The 16,964-nt window shown below is 39.5% G+C and overlaps 1 protein-coding gene across 5 annotated transcripts in view; it reads left to right on the top strand.

The window, feature by feature from the left end:
- Positions 1 to 16,964, top strand: part of LOC130297721 (urotensin-2 receptor-like) — a 645,128-nt gene that overhangs the window by 373,399 nt on the left and 254,765 nt on the right. For all 5 annotated transcript variants that reach the window (XM_056550501.1, XM_056550499.1, XM_056550500.1 and 2 more), the window contains 2 exons: positions 340 to 615; positions 5,821 to 5,889. The gene's annotated coding sequence lies outside the window, so the exon portion shown is untranslated. The remainder of the gene's footprint in view (positions 1 to 339; positions 616 to 5,820; positions 5,890 to 16,964) is intronic.

The raw sequence follows: 16,964 nt of genomic DNA, 5'->3' as shown, positions 1-16,964 counted from the left end.
GCACACAAGCTCCTCAGTGAACCCATGGAGTGTCCCTCCAATCTTACAGCATGGTGGGACATATGATGTGGTCCAGGACTTCATAGCTTCCTTTTTGTCTGAGATTCTAAAAAAAATCACATTATTCATCTTAGACATTCTACATTATAAAAGACTTGTGTCCACTATTACCATTATAAATTACTTAACGTGTTTTTTTCCCCCTGTCCATGCAATCATTCAGAAATGATCACCTGTAGACCTGCCCTCAAAATTCTCACTTGGACCTTATAACATATCGGCATTTCCCCAATACAAGTTACCTAAAATCTTGTATATTTATTTCTCTGTTCTTCCCAGGTTTATGTGAACCAGAGATTTCGATAAACCTGGAAACAAAAGAACTTCAATGTGAGGCAGAGAGTGAACGATTTGCCCCAATAGTCCGGATGAATAATCATAGAACGCTCCACCAGGTGACCAGAACAATGGAGCCTGAACAACTAGATACTGGGTATAAGATAAGGTCCTCTCTGAGACTGACAGAGGAGATCGGGGGTGATATATGCTCTTCTGTCTCATACCGGATAGATGGTGTAAATACAGAGAAGACGTCCTGCATGCCAAATACATCAGGTAAATCTCATTATATTTTGATAATTTTATGGGTTACCTTACAATTCTCTTTGCTCAGTTATAAGGTAAGGGTTATGGTCACATAGTTACTCTTCTCCAAGTGGTGCAGACGGCTTCTCCAGTCGGCTCCTGGCAGAAGATTTGTAGCTGATCAACTTCTCTACAATTCCCAACTACAGGTTATAGACAGATAATTGTAGCCACTCCAGCTACTTTAGATGTCACGGCCCGGCCAGAAGCCCCTCAGGTCCTGAAATACAACAAGGCCCTTGTATACACTATTATACTTGTTGACTAGCTAACCTGGTAATCTTAAATAAAATGATTGTCGTAGGAATCCTTTGGATTGGATTGGCCACTCCTAAGTTACTAGATTTTTTCACTACATTGAGTTTCACTACATCCACTAGACCCCTCCTCCCTACACAGGATAGGGACTGTGGCCAGGGCCGCCATCAGGGGGGGTACAGCCAGTACTCCCAGTAAGGGGCCCGGACCTCCAGAGGGGCCCAGCCGGGCCTGACATTTTTTTTAAGAAGAGCCGAAGCAGAGGAGCAGCCAGGAAGACGCGTGACTAACTGGCTGGCTGGGAAGGTAACCGCAGCAGGCTGCCTTCAATGCTCTGACCACTGCTCCTCGTGCCTTCAATGCTCTGACCACTGCTCCTCGTGTGCTACTGCTCTGACCCATAGGCCCCAGACCAGTGGAGCAGTGGTCGGAGCACAGAGACGTACTGCCTCCAGCCATATATAATTTTTTTGCAGATTAGTAGCTGTTGTTCTCACTACACCAGTGTTTCCTAACCAGGGTACCTCCAGCTGTTGCAAAACTACAACTTCCAGCATGCCCGGACAGCCAAAGGCTGTCCGGGCATGCTGGGAGTTGTAGTTTTGCAACAGCTGGAGGCACCCTGGTTGGAAAACACCGCAGGAGACTATTAAATTGCTTCCTCTTGTCTCTCTTGCCATATGTACTGGGTATGTGGCTGATCCGGTCACCCATGAAGTGATGTTCAGGGCTGCCATCAGAAATTTTGGGGTCCTGGCCTTGAGCTGTGTAAGGGGCCCCGAAATTTCTGATGGCAGCCCTGCTGGTGGCTGAGCAAAGACCCCCCTCGCCACACACACACCTGGCTAGAGCCTTCTTCTTAACCATGTATTGTTATCATATAATATTCAATAGTTATTTGATCTCCCAATTTTACATTTTGACCACCAGATGTTGACAGGGTACACTAAATATAATATGACACTCTTTAGTTATTCGATCTGTCATTATACAATGTGACCACCAGATGTCATTAGAGTACACTAAATATAATATGACACTCTTTAGTTATTCGATCTGTCATTATACAATGTGACCACCAGATGTCGATAGAGTACACTAGATATAATATGACACTCTTTAGTTATTCGATCTGTCATTATAAAATGTGACCAACAGATGTCGATAGAGTACACTAAATATAATATGACACTCTTTAGTTATTCGATCTGTCATTATACAATGTGACCACCAGATGTCGATAGAGTACACTAGATATAATATGACACTCTTTAGTTATTCGATCTGTCATTATACAATGTGACCACCAGATGTCATTAGAGTACACTAAATATAATATGACACTCTTTAGTTATTCGATCTGTCATTATACAATGTGACCACCAGATGTCGATAGAGTACACTAGATATAATATGACACTCTTTAGTTATTCGATCTGTCATTATAAAATGTGACCAACAGATGTCGATAGAGTACACTAGATATAATATGACACTCTTTAGTTATTCGATCTGTCATTATACAATGTGACCACCAGATGTCATTAGAGTACACTAAATAAAATATGACACTCTTTAGTTATTCGATCTGTCATTATACAATGTGACCACCAGATGTCGATAGAGTACACTAGATATAAAATGACACTCTTTAGTTAGTCGATCTGTCATTATACAATGTGACCACCAGATGTCGATAGAGTACACTAAATATAATATGACACTCTTTAGTTATTCGATCTGTCATTATACAATGTGACCACCAGATGTCGATAGAGTACACTAGATATAATATGACACTCTTTAGTTATTCGATCTGTCATTATAAAATGTGACCAACAGATGTCGATAGAGTACACTAGATATAATATGACACTCTTTAGTTATTCGATCTGTCATTATACAATGTGACCACCAGATGTCATTAGAGTACACTAAATAAAATATGACACTCTTTAGTTATTCGATCTGTCATTATACAATGTGACCACCAGATGTCATTAGAGTACACTAGATATAATATGACACTCTTTAGTTATTCGATCTGTCATTATACAATGTGACCACCAGATGTCGATAGAGTACACTAGATATAATATGACACTCTTTAGTTATTCGATCTGTCATTATACAATGTGACCACCAGATGTCGATAGAGTACACTAGATATAATATGACACTCTTTAGTTATTCGATCTGTCATTATACAATGTCACCACCAGATGTCATTAGAGTACACTAAATATAATATGACACTCTTTAGTTATTCGATCTGTCATTATACAATGTGACCACCAGATGTCATTAGAGTACACTAGATATAATATGACACTCTTTAGTTATTCGATCTGTCATTATACAATGTGACCAACAGATGTCATTAGAGTACACTAGATATAATATGACACTCTTTAGTTATTCGATCTGTCATTATACAATGTGACCAACAGATGTCATTAGAGTACACTAGATATAATATGACACTCTTTAGTTATTCGATCTGTCATTATACAATGTGACCAACAGATGTCATTAGAGTACACTAGATATAATATGACACTCTTTAGTTATTCGATCTGTCATTATACAATGTGACCACCAGATGTCATTAGAGTACACTAGATATAATATGACACTCTTTAGTTATTCGATCTGTCATTATACAATGTGACCACCAGATGTCGATAGAGTACACTAGATATAAAATGACGCTCTTTAGTTATTCGATCTGTCATTATACAATGTCACCACCAGATGTCATTAGAGTACACTAGATATAATATGACACTCTTTAGTTATTCGAACTGTCATTATACAATGTGACCACCAGATGTCGATAGAGTACACTAGATATAAAATGACACTCTTTAGTTATTCGATCTGTCATTATACAATGTCACCACCAGATGTCGATAGAGTACACTAGATATAATATGACACTCTTTAGTTAGTCGATCTGTCATTATACAATGTGACCACCAGATGTCGATAGAGTACACTAGATATAAAATGACGCTCTTTAGTTATTCGATCTGTCATTATACAATGTCACCACCAGATGTCATTAGAGTACACTAGATATAATATGACACTCTTTAGTTATTCGAACTGTCATTATACAATGTGACCACCAGATGTCATTAGAGTACACTAGATATAATATGACACTCTTTAGTTATTCGATCTGTCATTATACAATGTGACCACCAGATGTCATTAGAGTACACTAGATATAATATGACACTCTTTAGTTATTCGATCTGTCATTATACAATGTGACCACCAGATGTCGATAGAGTACACTAGATATAATATGACACTCTTTAGTTATTCGATCTGTCATTATACAATGTGACCACCAGATGTCGATAGAGTACACTAGATATAATATGACACTCTTTAGTTATTCGATCTGTCATTATACAATGTCACCACCAGATGTCATTAGAGTACACTAAATATAATATGACACTCTTTAGTTATTCGATCTGTCATTATACAATGTGACCACCAGATGTCATTAGAGTACACTAGATATAATATGACACTCTTTAGTTATTCGATCTGTCATTATACAATGTGACCAACAGATGTCATTAGAGTACACTAGATATAATATGACACTCTTTAGTTATTCGATCTGTCATTATACAATGTGACCAACAGATGTCATTAGAGTACACTAGATATAATATGACACTCTTTAGTTATTCGATCTGTCATTATACAATGTGACCAACAGATGTCATTAGAGTACACTAGATATAATATGACACTCTTTAGTTATTCGATCTGTCATTATACAATGTGACCACCAGATGTCATTAGAGTACACTAGATATAATATGACACTCTTTAGTTATTCGATCTGTCATTATACAATGTGACCACCAGATGTCGATAGAGTACACTAGATATAAAATGACGCTCTTTAGTTATTCGATCTGTCATTATACAATGTCACCACCAGATGTCATTAGAGTACACTAGATATAATATGACACTCTTTAGTTATTCGAACTGTCATTATACAATGTGACCACCAGATGTCGATAGAGTACACTAGATATAAAATGACACTCTTTAGTTATTCGATCTGTCATTATACAATGTCACCACCAGATGTCGATAGAGTACACTAGATATAATATGACACTCTTTAGTTAGTCGATCTGTCATTATACAATGTGACCACCAGATGTCGATAGAGTACACTAGATATAAAATGACGCTCTTTAGTTATTCGATCTGTCATTATACAATGTCACCACCAGATGTCATTAGAGTACACTAGATATAATATGACACTCTTTAGTTATTCGAACTGTCATTATACAATGTGACCACCAGATGTCATTAGAGTACACTAGATATAATATGACACTCTTTAGATATTTCATCTGCTATTATACACAGTGGCCACCTGATGTCATTAGAGTACACTAGATATAATTTGACACTCTTTAGTTATTCGATCTGTCATTATACAATGTGACCACCAGATGTCATTAGAGTACACTAGATATAATATGACACTCTTTAGTTATTCGATCTGTCATTATACAATGTGACCACCAGATGTCATTAGAGTACACTAGATATAATATGACACTCTTTAGTTATTTGATCTGTCATTATACAATGTGACCACCAGATGTCATTAGAGTACACTAGAGAACACTACTCAAGATCTTTGTATAACCACTTTTATGACTCTAGTACAGTGGTCTCCAAACTGTGGACCACTAGCCGTTGCAAAACTACAATTTCCACCATGCCCAGACATTCGTTGGCTGTCCTGGCATGGTGGGAATTGTAGTTTTGCAACGGCTAGTGGTCCACAGTTTGGAGACCACGGCTCTAAGAAATAATATAGTGACCTGTCACTTGCCTAATGGTTTGTTCCTTTCTCAACAGAAGCTCCCGGAGAACAGAACCTGAATGAGCCAGAGACTGCATAATGGAGACAACTTATGGGGAATCAAAGTAAGAATGTGTTTATTCTTTGGAAATGTTTTATAAGAACCATACTGTTTGGATAGCCGAAACTGGCAACCCTAAATGACGTAACTGATTTCTATGAGGTTGATACATGTTTACTGGTCATGAAGGCCTTCACATGTCATCCCCTTCATCCCACCTCTTTGGTGTCTCCATGATTTAAAGATGGAAAACAGAGAGTGTCCACCATAATTCCAAATATAAATGGGAAATATGTGCCAGATGCCTCCACCTGTTTTTTGGGGGCTCAACCGGGATAAGAACTAAGAGTCACCAGTGTCACAACTGTCCATAGGCTGGTATTGCATCTCTTCCACATTCAAGTAAATTCCTCCACATTCAAGTAAAACTGTCCCGGAAGACCATTCTGAACCACAGTAGTTTCCAAATGTTGACTGTTCATCTGGTGTCAGCTGGTAGGATGGTGTCTGATGTATCGTGTGTCAAAAATTGGAAAATCTTCTCGGATTTCAGCTATGGATTCAATACAGTATCTGTATGTCATGAAATGTTTTTTATAAAAAGAAAACAAAAAACATTTAATATCAAATATTGTGAATAAATATTAACCCCTTCTTTTTTGACATGTACATCAAATGTTGGGACTGCTTGGAGCAAGGTGGGTGCTAGCTACTACCTACAGCAAACAGACACCCATCATTGGACATGCTGGTCCTTTAACACCCTAGATGCTATGATCAAAGGCAACCGTGGCATCTAAGGGGTCAGATGACAAGTGCTTTTATTGTCTGGGCCCCAGTCAGCCCCCAAGCAATGAAATCATAGTGTGCTGATCAGTTGTGATGGCAGACAGGGGCATTCTGAAGGCCCTGATGGCTGCCATGTTCAGATCCATATAACCCTGCAGGTTATAACAGAAGATTGGCAGAACAAAGGTACTCTGCAATAACACAGAATTGCATTGCACTATAGAGGGGATTGAACAATTGCTTAGTGAAGTCCTCTGAGGGGACAAAAAAAATGGAAAAAAAAAACAAGAAAAAAAAATAATAATAACAAAAATTGCCTCTTTTTAAATTCAAATCATCCCCCCTTCAGCCATTTAAAAAAAAAATCTTAACCCTAGGAAAAAAAGAAACGGTTAAAAATCCCCTCCCCCTTAAATTAAATTCAAATCACATTAAAATCACAATAAAACTGGGTTTTTTACAAAATGTCATGGTCGATGACTGATGTGGAGCATCAGTTGTGCTTGTACAGTATATACTGTATATGGATTATTATACACGCAAGGAATCAAATGTTTGCATATATTTTTGTACTGTACTAAATGTGAATTTAATACATAAAGTATTTCATACTTTCACAATTGTTTCCTCCCCAAAGAAAGGAGCATTGCTCTTGAAAATATTCATCCATGAACATAAATTCCTAAAAATTATGTTTTTGCTGGAAACCATGAAGGTGGGAGAAGTAGTAATTGTGTCTTGACGTGTCATGTGACTTGCTTCACAAAGGGCTGTGACTATGAAGAAAAGTGATATCATTTGTTTTTAAAGGGGTACTCCGCTGGAAAAAAAAACATTTTTTAAAGGGTACCTTTCATCAAAAAAACTTTTGATATATTATAGATTAATGTATGCAGAATTACGTTCCAAATGCATGTTATTAAAAAATATGCTTCTTTCTATTTAATTTTCCACTTTGAAAAAATTACCACTAGGGGTCTCCCTACCAGCCCTGGCTACAAGCCTTTTTTTTTTTAAATAGATTTCAGACTCATGCTGAAGTTCAAAATCTCAGACTGCAGCCAGGACACAGACAAGCTCAGCGCTGCTCCCTGCCTGTCAGTCAGACAGGCAGGAGACAGCACTGTGCTCATAGAACAACAGGACACACTCCTGACTGCCTTACTGCATGCCCTCATTCATTTTACTATCTGAGCTCCGATCTTTCTTCTCTCTGCACATGCAGTTGTAAACAGAGAGGAAAAGACTCAGAGCTGCTGGCCATGCTGGAATCAAGGCCACGCCCCCTTCCTCCCTCCCGCTAGTAGTGTCAGTGAGAGACAGGGATAGATGGGGGGGGGGGGGGGGGAGGTGGATTAGGTAGAGTTTAGATCATGATAGGTACTCTTTAAATCAACTGGTGCCAAAAAGTTATACAGACTTGTATATTACTTCTATTTAAAAATCATAATCCTTCCAGTACTTGTCAGCTGTTGTATAGTACAGAGGAAGTACTTTTCTTTTTGAATTTCCTTTCTGTCTGACCACAGTGCTCTCTGCTGACATAGTAACATAGTTCATAAGGTTGAAAAAAGACCAGAGTCCATCAAATTCAACCTATAACCCTAATGAGTCCCTACTGAGTTGATCCAGAGGAAGGCAAAAAACCCTCAGACTAGAGGTAAAAATTCCTTCCCGACTCCAAATATGGCATCAGAATAAATCCCTGGATCAACGTTCTGTCCCTATAAATCTAGTATCCATAACCAGCGATGATATTATTCTTCAAAAATGCATCCAGACCCCTTTTGAACCTATCCTGCTCTTCACAGTTCCTGACATGGACAGAGGTGTCAGCAAAGAGCACTGTGGTCAGACAGAAAGGAAATTCAAAAAGAAAAGAACTTCCTGTGGAGCATACAGTAGCTGATAAATACTGAAAGGATTAAGATTTCCTAATAGAAGTGATTTACAAATCTGTTTAACCTTCTGGCACCAGTTGATTTAAAAAAATTTTTTTTCCAGTGGAGTAAAATAGAATTAAAAAAGTGCGTAAACGTCAATCTTATATAGGTTACTGGAAACACTGGGTGACATCTATGATGTTCTGGTGTCTCGGTGTCATAATTAACCAGGCCAACTTGCCTTTCAGTAGAAAGAGAAAGCTGAATGATTACCCCTGGGGTGGCCATTAGGGGTTTTAAAAGGGACCATAATCTGAGGGTAGGGTCACACATACCGTACTTTGCTGCGTATTTTCCTACCTGAAAAGATGGAGCAAAATATGGCACATGTGACCCTATTCTTAAAATTTTTTCACATATCCAACAAATAAATGGAAAATACTAGATAGGAGGAAGTCTGACCATCAGAACCCTCAACAATCACCAGAACATGGAACCCTATCCCCATCTTCGAAAGATGGTGGCTAAGAAGAGTTTGAATGCAGCGGTGGTTACATATATGTTATACCGTCAGGGGTGTAACTAGAGCGCCATAATATTTTTAACCGTCTTCACCCATCATTGCTAGGGTATAATAAGTAACATTTTACCTACCCACCAAAAGTAACCTCTACATAATATATAATTAGAGATGTCACGAATTGTTCGCCGGCGAACTTAGCATGTTAGCGTTCGCATCGCCGGGCGAACATATGTGAAGTTCTACTCATCCCCTATACTTTAACATTGCGGTAAACTTTGACCCTGTGAGTCAGAGTCAGCAGACACATTACAGCCAATCAGCAGACCCTCCTACCTCCTGCACGGACGCCATTTTACCTTCATTCGGCATGCTGCAGGCTTGGAAAGTGGAGGGACAGAGAAACTGCTCTTGCTGTAATAGGGAAAGCGATAGCTAGGTTGCTGCTAGGTGGTGTATTCAGGTTCCACTTTACTCCTAAAGCACTAGTCTAACATCTGCTTTAAGGACAGCACCCAAAAAAGCCCTTTTTAGGGCTGAAAGATATCAGTCCGTGTGTCTTGTAACAGCTGGAGGCACCCTGGTTGGGAGGGAACCGCTGGTTAAAAGGGGTACTCCAGTGTAAAACTTAAGTTCCTTCAAGCAACTAACTACAGTATTAAAAGGGCTATAAGTTCAGTCCATGTGTCTTGCAACAGCTGGAGGCACCCTGGTTGGGAGGGGACCGCTGGTTAAAAGGGGTACTCCAGTGTAAAACTTAAGTTCCTTCAAGCAACTAACTACGGTATTAAAAGGGCTATAAGTTCAGTCTGTGTGTCTTGCAACTGCTGGAGGCACCCTGGTTGGGGACCTCTGCTTAAAAGGGGAACTCTGCTGGCAACCTTTTTTGCTCATTGTCACACTAGTGCAAATCACATTTGGTGTGACAGTTGTTCAAATAGAAAAAAAATACCTTTTTTGGCTGTGAAATAAAACCAGGGCTGCCTAAAGGGGGGCTCTAACTATGTGCTGCCTAATATGGGGGAATCTATGTGCTGACTAAAGGGGGCGATCTAAATATGTGCTGCCTAAAGGGAGCTCTATGTGTTACCTAAAGGGAGGCTCTAACTATGTGCTGCCTAATATGGGGGAATCTATGTGCTGCCTAAAGGGGGGCTCTATGTGCTGCCTAAAGGGGGGCTCTAACTATGTGCTGCCTAACATGGGGGAATCTATGTGCTGCCTAAAGGGGGGATCTAACTATGTGATGCCTAAAGGGGGGCTCTATGTGCTGCCTAAAGGGCGCTAAAGCACGTTAGGAATAATAGGTGATTTATGCCCTTTATGGATTAAAACCAGACTCTGCATCCACTATGTAATTTTCCATGGGAGTTTTACCATGGATCCCCCTCCGGCACGTCACAGTCCAGGTGTTAGTCCCCTTGAAACAACTTTTAAATCACTATTGTGGCCAGAAAGAGTCCCTGTGGGTTTTAAAATTCGCCTGCCCATTGAAGTCAATGGCGGTTCGCCTGGTTCGCGAACATTTGCGGAAAATTTTATGTTCGCAACATCACTATATAAAATATACAGTTAACAAATAATACCACTATACCATAGTGGCGTCCCACTTTAGCCACTGGTTGGCTGAGCAAAAAGGTCACATGGTAATTTGGTCACATGTCATCTCCTTACCAATAATTACTGAGAAAGTCCCTAGTCCAAGCTTCCTCTCCTGGGGACCTATATTTGTGAAAACCAGTTGACGCTTGGTCTTTACCAGAGCTATATGTGTATCCTGCACCTTTTATCTAAGTGAACACAGGACACAATTTGTTGATTTATTTACTTTAATGAATGTAAAAACATACAAGGAATAGAAATCATGAAAGAAAAGGAAGCAAAATCATCAGGGGGGAAATTCATTCTGGGGACTCGGCCGGTCCTGGTCAGGAATCCATTGTGGAGCCTGGAAGACATAAGATAAGATTGAGAACTGATTACATTTCACTGTGACATTTTTTAGGGGTGTTGTCACATTCTGGGTGTGGTCACATTTTGGGTGTGGTCATATTCTGGGTAAGGGTTAGGGGTGTAGTCATATTCTGGGTAAGGTTTAGGGGTGTGGTCATATTCTGGGTAAGGTTTAGAGGTGTAGTCATATTCTGGGTAAGGGTTAGGGGTGTAGTCATATTCTGGGTAAGGTTTAGGGGTGTGGTCATATTCTGGGTAAGGTTTAGGGGTGTAGTCATATTCTGGGTAAGGTTTAGGGATGTGGTCAAGACCAGTCCTGCAAAGCAATTTACCCCAGGACAGCACTGAGACTTTTTCTCATTGAGCAAGGAAAAATGCTAAAACATAGTTTTTTGCATTTCCCCAAACAAATAGTAATAAAAGCCTATCAATAAAATGTATGCATCCCGAATTGAATACAACTAGTTCTTCCAAAAACAAGCCATGATTTGGCTACATTGATATTAAAAATGGGAAAAATGACAGTGAGAATATGTAAAAAGAACCAGCCACAACACTTATGGTATTAAAGGTTTAAGCACTTGATTCTGGCCCTGGCTAATGTAACTTCAGGTGACATATTGAGGCCCCTCCCTCTGTCTTACTTACCCCTTAGATGCCCCAGTCCCTTACATTGGTATTAGATACATAGACAATATACAAGTTAATCATCCCATTAGATGGGCCAATAACTGATAGGGATGTGCCGCCCAACAATCGCCACTCACTTTCATTACTGTCGGCAACATATGCAATGTTTACATGGGGGGATGTGCTGTGAATAAATTATGATGCCAACTATCTGCCATTTGTTGACTGATTGCTTGGTCTTCTATTACATGCGGCAATTATTGGCCAGTTTGGCACCTTCAATGCAGCCCTAAGTAATACCACTAATACCACAGTAAATTGACTTGGGGGGGATCTCTCCATATAAATAATATCCACAGTTGGGTTGTACGCCAGGACAGTTCTATTTGTATTGAGCATTTCCTTTAATTTGTAGCATAACATTTTAATATAATGAATATTAATAATCAGATTTTACCGGCATTGAGAGGAACGTCACGCTTATGTTTCGTATCCATTAAAAATGGGATTTCCAAGGTTATTGAACCTTATAGGTAAGACACTTGGTGATTTATTGATTTCAACCTGTAAATATAGAAAGATATCAGATACCATCGTCATCACTTCTGTAACTTTTGGTTACCAAGAACCTTTTTTTATTTTCATTAAAAAAAAATAATAATCTTCAGTTAAGAAAATAATAGATAGATATATTCTAGGAAAGCTGCAGGGAAATAAATGTAGTTGCTATAACCCTGACTGTATACACCCAGCTGAGAGATGATGAGTATAATGATATTTTCAGACTGTATTTTTTATTTAATTTTTTGTACATTAAAGCAGCCATCTTGCCTAGACTCTTTTTAATAGCCTTTAGCAATATGTTTTATGGCAAAACCCATGGACAAAGGCGGCAATAGATAGGAGCCGCCCCATTCACATAAATGAGATATGTGTCTGGGCATGCTTGGTGACCTTTAAAGAAGTCATTCCACAGGGAGGGGGAGGCTGAGCTCTGACCATCATCTATTGTCTTCTCCACTGGTGTCTGGTCTCACTGTAATGCTGTACAGATCGCATACCAGCAGCCTTCTTCTTATCATCACAGACAGAACAGGAAGTCACAGCTTAGTTTCAGGCCTAGTGGCCAAAATGTGTATCACACTGAAACAGCGCCATACCTGTCCACGGGTGGATAAATGTGGTGGTTTTTGGAGGATAGCAGCCATGTTTTTTTATGGACAATTATTGAAGTTTCATTCTTCCACAGGTCACATCACTTTGTGCCATATCTAATACTGGTGTCTTCCTACATAGCAGACAATCCTCAGGCACCAGGTGTGGGGTGAAGGCTACCACTGCACCCCCTATAGGTTCATCCCTGGTTTCCCTTCACAAACTCTTCTCTGCTACATCTACACTTTCTCCTGGAGATGTTGAGTCACACATTCACCCCCATGACAGTACGGTACACTTACATTATCTTTGAAGGTCTCCTGAGCAGCAACTGCAAAATAGAAGAATAAAGTGTCATCGAACCATAATATTATATATATATATATATATATATATATATATATATATATATATATATATATATATAATACATCAACCATCAAATCTTATCCATCTCTGGGAAAATTAGGTGAAAATTAATGTGACCTTTATGTCTTCATCCCTAGAGTAGTCATACAGCTTTCCCATTATCCAGAATGGTAAATGTGCCTAGAGATCCAGCTATATACAGGCAAGGGACGTATAATGGATAACTAAGCGGTTCTGCAATGTGGGTTAACTGGGTGGCACTCCCCTAATTCCTGCCGCATAGCTCCCGATGATGCCTGGTCCCGGCTGAGCACATATCCTGCTTATATTCCAACATGTTGGAAGCGCCCTCTCAGCCAATCACTGTCCAAGGTGGTCTCTGTTATGGCCAGTGATGGGCTAAGCAGATGCCTTCTGAATGTCCACACATGGTCCTAAGTGCAGGCTATGCATTTTTTATTTTCTGCCCAACCAAACCAGCTACCCCTTTAACACCAGTATTCCTGATGGTTTTGAGTATTATTGAGGCTACTGTCAGTATCCCTGGTTGGCTTAGTCTGGAGCACTAAGGGGTTATTGTAAGTTTCTATGGTAGATTAAAGCAGGGATGGGGTTACTGTCAGCATTTATGATGGTTGGGAGCAGTGAAGTCATTATTCTGTGTATCCCTGGTGGTCTAAAGCAATGAAAGGATTATTGCCAGTATCCCTGGTGGTCTAGAGAAATGAGAGGATTAGTGTCAGTATCCCTAGTGGTCTAGAGCGATAAATATGTTACTGTCAATATCCCTGGTGATCTTAAGCAATGGAGGGATTATTTTCAGTATCCTTGGTCATTTAGAGCAGTGAATAGGTTACTGTCAGTATTTTTTTGTGGTTGAGAGCAGTGAATGGGGTTACTATCAATATTCCCGGTGGTCTAGAGCAATGAAATTATTATTGTTAGTAATTCTGCTAGTCTAGACACGTGAATAGATTACTGTCTGTATCCCTGGTGGCCTAGAACAGCGAATACGTTATTGTCAGTTTTCATTGTGGTTGAGAGCAGCAAAAAGGGTTACCTGGTGGTCTTAAGCAATAATAGTAATGTTTTCATTATCCCTGGTGGTCGAAAGCAATGAAAATATTATTGTCATTATCCCTGGTAGTCTAGAGCTATAAAGAGGTTACCTTTAATACCCCTAGTGGTCTAGAGCAGTAAAATAGCGATTTTCATTATCCCTGGTGGTCTAGAGCAGTAAAAGGGTTATTGTCATTTTTCCCGGTGATCTAGAGCAATGAAAGTATTGTTGTTAGTATCCCTGGTGGTCTAGAACAATAAAGGGATTGTTGTCATCATTTCTGGTAGTCTAGAGCAGCAAAGATGTTACTGTGAATATCCATGGTGGTCTAGAGTAGTGTTAAGCACGAATATTCGAATAGCGAATATCGGCACTTCGCGATTTCGCGAATATTTAGAATATCGCAAAATATATACGTTATGACGAATATTATAATTTTTTGTACACATCACAATGCTTTGTACTGTGTAAATAAAAAGTGATCATCCCTCCCGGCTTCCTGCCTGTAGTCCAAAGAAGGCGAATATGCGAAAATTCGTGAATATCGTTACTTCCAGAGGACACTGATCCCTCCCTTCTTTTAGCTTGTGGGCCAATAAGAAGGATGCAAACACAGTTGTCAGAGGTTAGCAACATACCAAGCAACCAATAGGAAAGTAGTTAGTTGAAAGATACAATCACGCATGTGCATTTTGCAAATTTTATTACGAATTTCGCACGGAAAAAAAGAAAATAAATATGTGAAATTCGCGAATATAGAACAAATATTCGTCCATATATTTGCGAAATATCGCAAATTCAAATATGGCCTATGCTGCTCATCACTAGTCTAGAGCAGTAAAAGAGTTATTGTTTGTCATTACCGCTGGTGGTCTAGAGCACTGAATGGCATACATTTTCATACTTTTTACGCAAAGCTCTTCAAATCCAAGTGAATATATCCTACACCCATCAAGTTAGTTATAACAACCAATAGGACTTATGTACATTCTTCACCAGTCTAGAATAGTAAACCTGCTTAGAGATCCAGCTATATGGAAGTAAGGGACCTACAACTAGGCTTTTCTGGAGTTTGGGAAAGCTGGGTGACTGCTAATATAGCCCAGATAAGACCCCAAAATTCAGAACCTATTCCCGACCTCAGACCAATTCCCCAGATTCATAAACTTTACACCCTAGATCAAGGTCTCCTAGGTCTTCAAACTGTGGTCCTTCACCCGTTGCAAAACTACAACTCCCAGCAGGGCATGTTGGGAGTTTTAATTTTGCAACAGCTGTAGGCACCCTGGTTGGGAAACACTGTTGTAGAGGTTGGGGTGCTTGCTCTAGACCTTACAGAGAGGAAAATTAAGTTTAATTTTGGCATCACAAATAGGATTCAGAGCTATGCAGGAACACAGCCAAAGGCTGTCTGGGCATGCTGGGAGTCCACAGTTTGGAGACCACTGATCTAGGTCAAGCCCCCTGTAGGACTTTTCTCCTATCCTAGAGCTTCTTGGAGGAACATGGCTTATATGTTCTTCTATGTCCTGACCAGACTTGAACTGAAAATTAAAATTAGGAGAAGTCCCGGCAAATTCAGGACTGTCTGCAACTATTGTGTTGTAGACAAAAACAACAAGAATGTAGACACTTACCGAAGGAGAAGGCGAGGACTGCGAGGAGGAGAAGAAGGACGACTGTCTTCATGGAGAACATGACTGGATCTACGTTGATGAACTGAATTGAAGACAATGACACATGCCCTTTAACCTGTATTGCTACATAATAAATTCTGGCAGGAGGAAGTGAGTTGCTTAATTCCTACTGGAACTTGACAAAGAATAAATGAGTCTAGTGTGCAACACGCAAGTAATTTGCATTTTATCAGATTCGTCTCAATCTCTTATATTCCTGATAAATCAACCTTCTATTTATATAGCATTAATCTATTCTGCTGCACTGTACAGAAATTGTCAGTAAGTCTTTGTATGTTGGGAGAACATACAAACTCCTTGCAGGTATTGTCCTTGGTGGGATTTGAACCCAGGACCCCAGCGCTCCCTCTACAGATCTTTATTTATTCTATTGTTTACTGGAATCTGACAGCACTATATCATGCTCATAGCTGCAGATAGAGACACAAAACAAATTATAAAATTTATAAAATGATGTTTTCCTTCTAAGCTTGAGTGCCATAGAGGTGCTGCTGAAATGCAGCATGCATGCCTTCTCCCTCCTCCCTGCCTTGCATGGTAGAAGGCTAATGCTGGAAACCAAGCAGGAAGGCATGGGGAGGGAGAAAGCATGCGTGCTGCAGCTCAGCACCATCTCTATGGCACTTGGGCCTGGAAGGAAAACATGATTTTATAGCTTTACAAACAGACAGCAGGTATCATTTGTTTTATCCCCCTATCAGCTATCTGCCCATGTATGTAGCATTAAACATCATATAGAGATCATAGATTCCCTTCAATTGGTTATTTTTTTAATCTTGATTCACATTATAAGTGGGAGGTCTCACTTCTTAGTATATCATAACATAACACAACACTGATTCAGGCATTAAGATAGATGGATGGATGGATAGATAGATAGATATGAGATAGATAGATAGATATGAGATGAGATATATAGATAGAAAGATAGATATGAGATAGATAGATAGATAGATAGATAGATATGAGATAGATATGAGATGAGATATATAGATAGATATGAGATAGATAGATAGATAGATATGAGATAGATAGATATGAGATAGATAGATATGAGATAGATAGATAGATATGAGATAGATA

This window comes from Hyla sarda, chromosome 13 (genome assembly GCF_029499605.1).
Source record: "Hyla sarda isolate aHylSar1 chromosome 13, aHylSar1.hap1, whole genome shotgun sequence".
NCBI lineage: Eukaryota > Metazoa > Chordata > Amphibia > Anura > Hylidae > Hyla > Hyla sarda.
The sequence above is the reverse complement of the archived record's forward strand: the minus strand, read 5'-3'. Positions and strand labels throughout refer to the sequence as shown.